Source organism: Atta cephalotes, assembly GCF_000143395.1.
Source record: "Atta cephalotes unplaced genomic scaffold scaffold00006, whole genome shotgun sequence".
Lineage (NCBI taxonomy): Eukaryota > Metazoa > Arthropoda > Insecta > Hymenoptera > Formicidae > Atta > Atta cephalotes.
Genome location: NW_012130070.1, coordinates 7405894 through 7412982, shown reverse-complemented (window position 1 = coordinate 7412982; position 7089 = coordinate 7405894). Strand labels below are relative to the sequence as shown.

At 27.5% G+C, this 7089-nt stretch overlaps 1 protein-coding gene across 1 annotated transcript in view; it reads right to left on the bottom strand.

The window, feature by feature from the left end:
• LOC105626870 (BAI1-associated protein 3) overlaps positions 1-7089 on the bottom strand; it is a 44746-nt gene that overhangs the window by 34334 nt on the left and 3323 nt on the right. The window lies entirely within an intron of this gene.

The window sequence follows — 7089 nt, the reverse complement described above, 5'->3', positions numbered from 1 at the left end:
GAGAGAGAGAGAGAGATGTTTTTTTGTAGCGTTTATTCCTAGCGTTTCTAAAATATGCTATTGTGGTCGAAATATATTCACAAAATCTAGAATATATAGTGTTAAACGTTTTTCATAAAAAAAAAAGAGAATTTCTTTGTTAGAGCATTCGTATAATAAAAATAGTAATGTGCGTCATATTATCAATATTAATATCAAAAGATGTGATGAACAATTTGTGGAGCGATGAGAGTCTTGATGTATCACGATTCGCTCGTTGCGTAACATTTAACAATATTTAATTAATTGCATGTTATTTACATATATTGTCGAAAATTAGTTTCAATATGTAGTCATTTGTCATAATTAATTACAACTGTATTGATTAAAGATAAAAAGCACTACACAATCTATAATGCTATTATAATAACGGAATGCATGTAAACGAGCATTTCAATATGCTCATTTGGCATTAAAAATCTAATTAATAAATATTACATAAATTTTATTTTAAACATTTTCCAGAAAAAAATTGTATATGTGATCACTTTCAAATTCCTCAAGGATTAAAAAGAAATTCATATTAAACTATAACACATGATTAATTGGTACATCTAATACATCTATAATATGAATTGAACGTTAGACTAATCGAGCAGTTGATGCAAGAATATCGATTGAGCGAAAGATACATTGTATTAGCCTATGTACACCTGTGTTCTCACATGAATCGATAGAAGCACACTCGGGTATAATTAGATAAAGCTTGATCTTTAGTATAGGTGTTTACAGGTTTGTTTACGATCAAGTAGCGGATTGAAAAGCGATAAGTACGTACTTACGTTTGCAAAAAACTAAAGCACATTAACGCTTTTATAAATTTACAATCTTTGTTCTTCCTTCAAAATCCTATCATTTTATCAGAAACTTTCTGAAACAGTAAAATTTTCACTAAAGACGATATTAAATTAAATCTTGCTTAAAAAATAAATTTTTTTCTCGTTCGCGTATTAATTTTTACGGAAAGGGATTATAGTGGCTCTGAAACAGTGTCATATTTTGAGGCAAGAGATATAATAAAAAATAAATTATAACAAATTTTACTGAGAAAAAGCCATAATTAAAAAATAGCTCGTTTTAAAGGTTAAAAGCATATTAAATTTAAAATAATTTAATTCTAAATTAATTACTAATATATTCAATATTTAAAAGATAAGATTGTATAAATTTTATCACATTTATTTAAACAATGGAACAGTTTAGAAGTATTTAAATTATTTTTAAAATTATAATTAAATATAGAAGAATTTTATTGTTTATTTGTTCAGTGTTTATATTGAAGGAAGTAAAATTTTATTCATTAGTCTTAGCAAAAAATTTATGCAGCAAAAAATTATCAAATAATTTTTATTTAAAAAAATATATTTTTATATAAATATTTCAAATCAACAATTTTTTATTTTAAAATGAGCAAATATTGGCACTCTGACTCCTAATAAAGAAGTTCGAAAATTAAAATTTTTCTTATAAAGTCTAGAACACTTCCATTTGAATTGCAATCAATATTCGAGGGCTACAAAAAACTTAATAAGTGAACTTTATTTTTTGTGACTTGTTTTGAGAATGTTCTTTTCAAGAAAATGTGAGACATTATTATAGCAACAACAACATTCTCTTTGCAATAAGTAGATTTATTTATCTCTGAGCGTATATTCTTTTTATATTCTTTTTAAAGTATTACAATGATACATCATTGTGGAGAAAATTATTTCGATTTATGCAGCATTTTTTCGTTACGCTTAAATTTATTTGAACTGACTGATTTATTGACTGATTTATTTATTTTTTGTTATTTGCTTATTGCAAATATATGGATATTCTCAAGTATGCAAATGCTTTGACAAATTTAATTTTATCGCAAACTAAGATCTATCAATAATATTTTTAATTAAAAGGACAAACCGCAAATGTTCTATTATTAAAAAGAAATTTAAATATTGAGCACAAAGTATGTAAATCTAGTCAAGATACACAGTTTTAATTCAATACTTGGAGACTCAGAATATATAATTCAAATATTTGAAAACACAAAATGAAATCTTATAATTCATGAAACTCATTTTATACGAATATAAATTTTATAAGTTATACAAATAAAATAACATTGACACAATTATTATAATCATTCAATTTCTATGTTGATATGCTAAAGCTTAAAATTATATTAGATATTCATTTATTCTTGTTTGAAATAGTTATATTATCAAAAAAAGGACTTTTTTAATATAACTAATATATAATCTTGAAGAAATTTTGCAGCATTCAGATTTTGTTTACGGATATAAGACACAGATGCAATAAATGTTAGATATGAACTTAGTATAACAGAATAAAGATTCAATTGTCTAAGGAAATAAAATTAATAATGGAATGAAGAATATGAAGATTACAGTGTAAAATATTTTCTGCATGCACAATAAGATACGATATTGACGCTCACCGAATAATCTCGCTAAATTGGATTAAATTCTTGTTAAAGAAAAATTAAATGCACGTGAATTAGGATACTGATACAGTCATATATTTCCAATACATCATGCATTATAATGCATGTCTCGTACTTCCACTTCATTTCAAAGAAAGTTTTACAAGGTAATACAACATGCAACATAATGTTATGTCATCAAACCAAGATTGGTATCCTCCATTACGAAGTAATGAACTTTTTATTGTTTATTTCCTTCCTTCATACGGGTTCCTCGTCAACGTCGTCAACGTTGATTAAGTTACACCTGCTGTGTCTAACTTCATTTGCTAGTCTCAAGTGAGATGTCTCGCTGGGGGAGATGTTGCTGTATTATCTAAGGCGACGGGTGATTCTCCGTTAGACTAAATCCAAAGAGTGATTAAACTAACATAGCGTGCTTTTTAATTTATATACATGAGAATTATTGTTTAGTATACAGATGATTTTTGCATGTTAATATTTAAACTAAAAATTTTATTTATCTTTAATTAAGTATAAAAACACAATTTTTAAATCAGTCAAATATTTTTCTTACAGTTCTATATAAAAAATATGATTAAGAAAATTAGAGCAATTATCTTTCAACATTTCTCGTTGTTCTGTAATTGCCGGAAAATAACAATGTTAAAAATTGTGACATAAAAAGGAAGTCACGAATGTGAACGGATTTTTCTTCATTTTTTCTCGGAAATAGGTCACTCTGAGATCTTCGTTCTATCTCTTTACCAAGCATGCGGTTAAGATTTGCTTGTACATGTAATATCTTTCATAAACAAGGCATTCTCTTGTTTTACGGAAGAACATGACATCTATCATTTCGTGACAGCTTCTAGTTTCGTTAAGACATGAGGTTTCATGTATTGTGGAAATTCATCGTTGTCGATGCAAAGAAAGAATGATGATTTGTTGCATCGAAAGATTACATTAACAAATGTATTGTTCTATGAATATTCAAATAAGAATTTTCGCGGTTTTATTATTCAAAAGTCATAACTCGAATGCTTATTTTTTTACTTAGAAAGTAAATATAAATTATATTAAAGTTATAAAATACTCTTAATTTTTATATTCTTAATTTTCATTATCGATCGAGTGTATAATATCAATTTTCATTTTTACAGCAGTATGATCTGGAAACGGCATATCGAGAATATCTCATTATCATGCAGGGTGAGCGGCTCTGAAATTCGATGAACGGCGAGTAGCTTTTGTTGGTCTAAAGTCAGTTTCGTGGAATCGCAGGTCTCGAGGACGCTTATACAAAGGATGTCATGTTAGAAGGATAGCAGCCTTTGATTACAGGCGGCTTCTACGAGCGATTCTATGAGCGAATTGGGGTCATCGAATGGTCAGACCTCGATATGTCTCTTCTCTTTGATAGAAAGGATGGTTCTCGGATTTGGAACAAACGGAAGGTTGTTTTCATCGGCCGCTTTGAAAATTGTTGAAAATTTTTTTTTCGGCATATATGTTGAAAACATTATTTCCATGTGAAATGTGCTCGTTCGAAAATATTTATAGAAGCGAGTGAATCGAATTTTCCTCCTCCTAAACTCTTGATGAGTCTTAGGTCTATAAATTTTCATTATTCACTGTGTAAAGAGACTGAATAATTAATATACGTGACATATAGCAAAAAAGATGAGAAATATTCGTATTAAATTTAGGGCAATGAGAATCGGATCACGATAGCATACAAAGCTTTGATAAAAAAAGAACTATTTGAAAACTAAATGAAATCGGAAAAATGTCCCGAAACGTTTCACAAAGGTCTTGACCTATCACAGTATTTTATGAGCATATAAGTTTTAATTACACAGATAGATTTTATTGCTATTACTACAATATCGAACAATAATGCAAAAATCTTATTTACATATTATATCTATAATCCTAACAATGCGTCAAGAATGATTGTGTTAAATGAAAGTTGACTAGTTTAATCTTATTTAAAAAATAAAAATTACATTCAAAATAACTAAAAAATAACTCAAAAATAAATAAATATGTAAATAATTAAAAACATAAATCAGATTAGAAATATGTCACATTCATTATATTTACAACAGCCGTTTTTAAATATTAATCAAACTGATAAAAATTATATACTTGTTGTTAAAGATTGATCTAATTCATACACAGCACGTATATATAGTATGTTTACTTTATATCAAATAATGTAATATTTATTGTAAATCAAAATATCAAATATTAATTAAACTTACAATAATATTAAACTTAATAATGATAATGATTGTTAATATTATCATTTTTATGACAAAATAACTTCTGGAAAATTTCAGGAATCTTTTGATTCTTTTTGACAAGTATTTCTGGTAAATAAAATTGATTATAAATTCTTTTAATAAATATGGTAGACCAATGTTCTTTCTTGTTCAATGTCAATGGATTTTCCTTCTGGTACAAATAAATCAACCCTAATATTCGTGCAACATGTTGGCGCACGCGTCTTGAGAAAACGTACATAAATGCACATAATGGAAACTTGCACAAAAGAAACTGTATTTTGCGTCAACTTTACTGCTCCTTTGTTACATTAGGAACGTTGGGAGAGTTTGTCATGTATAAAATAAAGTTCAAAGAACAATGAGTTAAGATGTTTATTATTCTTGTACTTATTCTTCTCCGAGACTGTATTAATAATAGACTTTGGAGAAATCGTAAATCCGAGATAAGAGAATATTTTATTCATGTAATCATCGATGCGTAGGGTAACTCCGGCAAATACGCCGCGCTGGGATTTATGCAGAAGTTAGAAAAAATAGAAGAAGTGGGGGTAATTTTCCCACAATTACTTTGTTATCTTTATGTTATATTAGTATTGTGTTATGATTTCAATTTCTTACTGTTAATATTAATGAAATTATTGTGAGTTGAATCGATTTGTCACTGTGTTGAGTAGAGCCATCATAAATTATAATCTACATAAAATGATTACTGTAGGACGTGCAAAAGACTTAGTGGTTATTTCGTGATACATGAGTATAGAGAAATAGTAAAGCATGTTGTGTAACAAAAGTACAAGTACTTTGCTTTTGTATTCTTTGTTTAGTTTGTTGTCTTGTATATGTCCCACCTGTTTGGATATATGGCATTTTTAGCGAGCAGGATTTATGCTCAAAGTATACAAAATGGACAGATTCAGTGCTAAACGCATTACATGATAAATATGTACCTCATGTCATAATACTTGTAATATGAAAAAATTATAATTATTATTTATTACTTCAAATACATATTTATCATTCTTATTTTTTAATAAAACTTATAAACGCATTTTGTATAAGTTATTGTGTCTTATGACTTATTTATATGCATCATTTGTAAATTTTTCATGAGCCATATATATTCCTCCTCTCCTTATGAGTAGCCGTACATCTCACCTCTATGAGATATACAGCAAAAATATAAGGGTTTAAAAAAATTCATTTTTTAATATAAAATATAAATATTTCGGATTTCCAATATTTTTTTCATATTAGTAGACAGTACGAAGTTTTTACTGATATAGTTTGTTTACTTTAAACATAATAAACAATAAATAAATTACTTAAGGTATATTGTGTTACATTTTATATAAATCCAATTGTATTAATAAAATATTGTTATAAAGTGAAAAATACAATAAATCTGTTAAACTTCTTAAATTTTAAAATAAGAAAACTTTTGGTAAAACTTGTTTATCTTTATAAAAGTTTTATTAAATATTTGATATTTAATTCAATATATTTATATTAAATAATATAAAATTTTTTAGTATTTAATAAATACATTATATGGAGAGGTATACATATATAGTATTTATTATATTATATTATAATATTTTTATAAAAAAAAAGATAAAATTGCCTTTGCTTTTGGAACAGATAAAAGAAAGTTTCATCAAATTTTGATATTATATTCATTTTATTATTTTTCATACGTTTATTAGATACGTTGCAAAAATATTTAATATATGCAAGAGTACAATTATTATTTACGATCAACCTATCTCATCGGCTTATAAATATCGTGTTGCTGTCATAAAAACCTAATTGTTGCGTTGATTACAATTTCATGGAATATTTTAGATTTATCACATATCAAAATATGCGTGAAAGAAAATCCAGGTTATGACAGAACTATTCGCTGAGGTGTATTAGAGAAAAGAAGGGAAGGTAGGCTTTAAAAAGAGATTAACAGTTCGTGCTAAATGGCCGGCTGCGCTTATGCATATGCAATGAAGCAGCTTAAGAGAAAGGTCGCAATGCATCGCAGTGGCCTTATTAAAAGTGCATTCGCCGCAATATGCACGCAAAATTCCACGGTGAAAATGCCACCATTATTTGTCCGTCTCTCCTGCGTTCTGGACTGCAATTCATCGTCATAATTTACAAAAAAATGATGGAAACTTTTTAAAAGAGAGAGAGAAAATGTGGTGTGTGTGTGTGTGTGTGTGTGTGTGTGTGTGTGTGTGTGTGTCGACGGAAGTGCGTTCTGTCTCGTACGTAACGTTCTTACGTAGTAAGAACGACGAGGAGGTAGTAGAAGTAAGTTAGTTAACGTTAACGTAAGGTAACGTA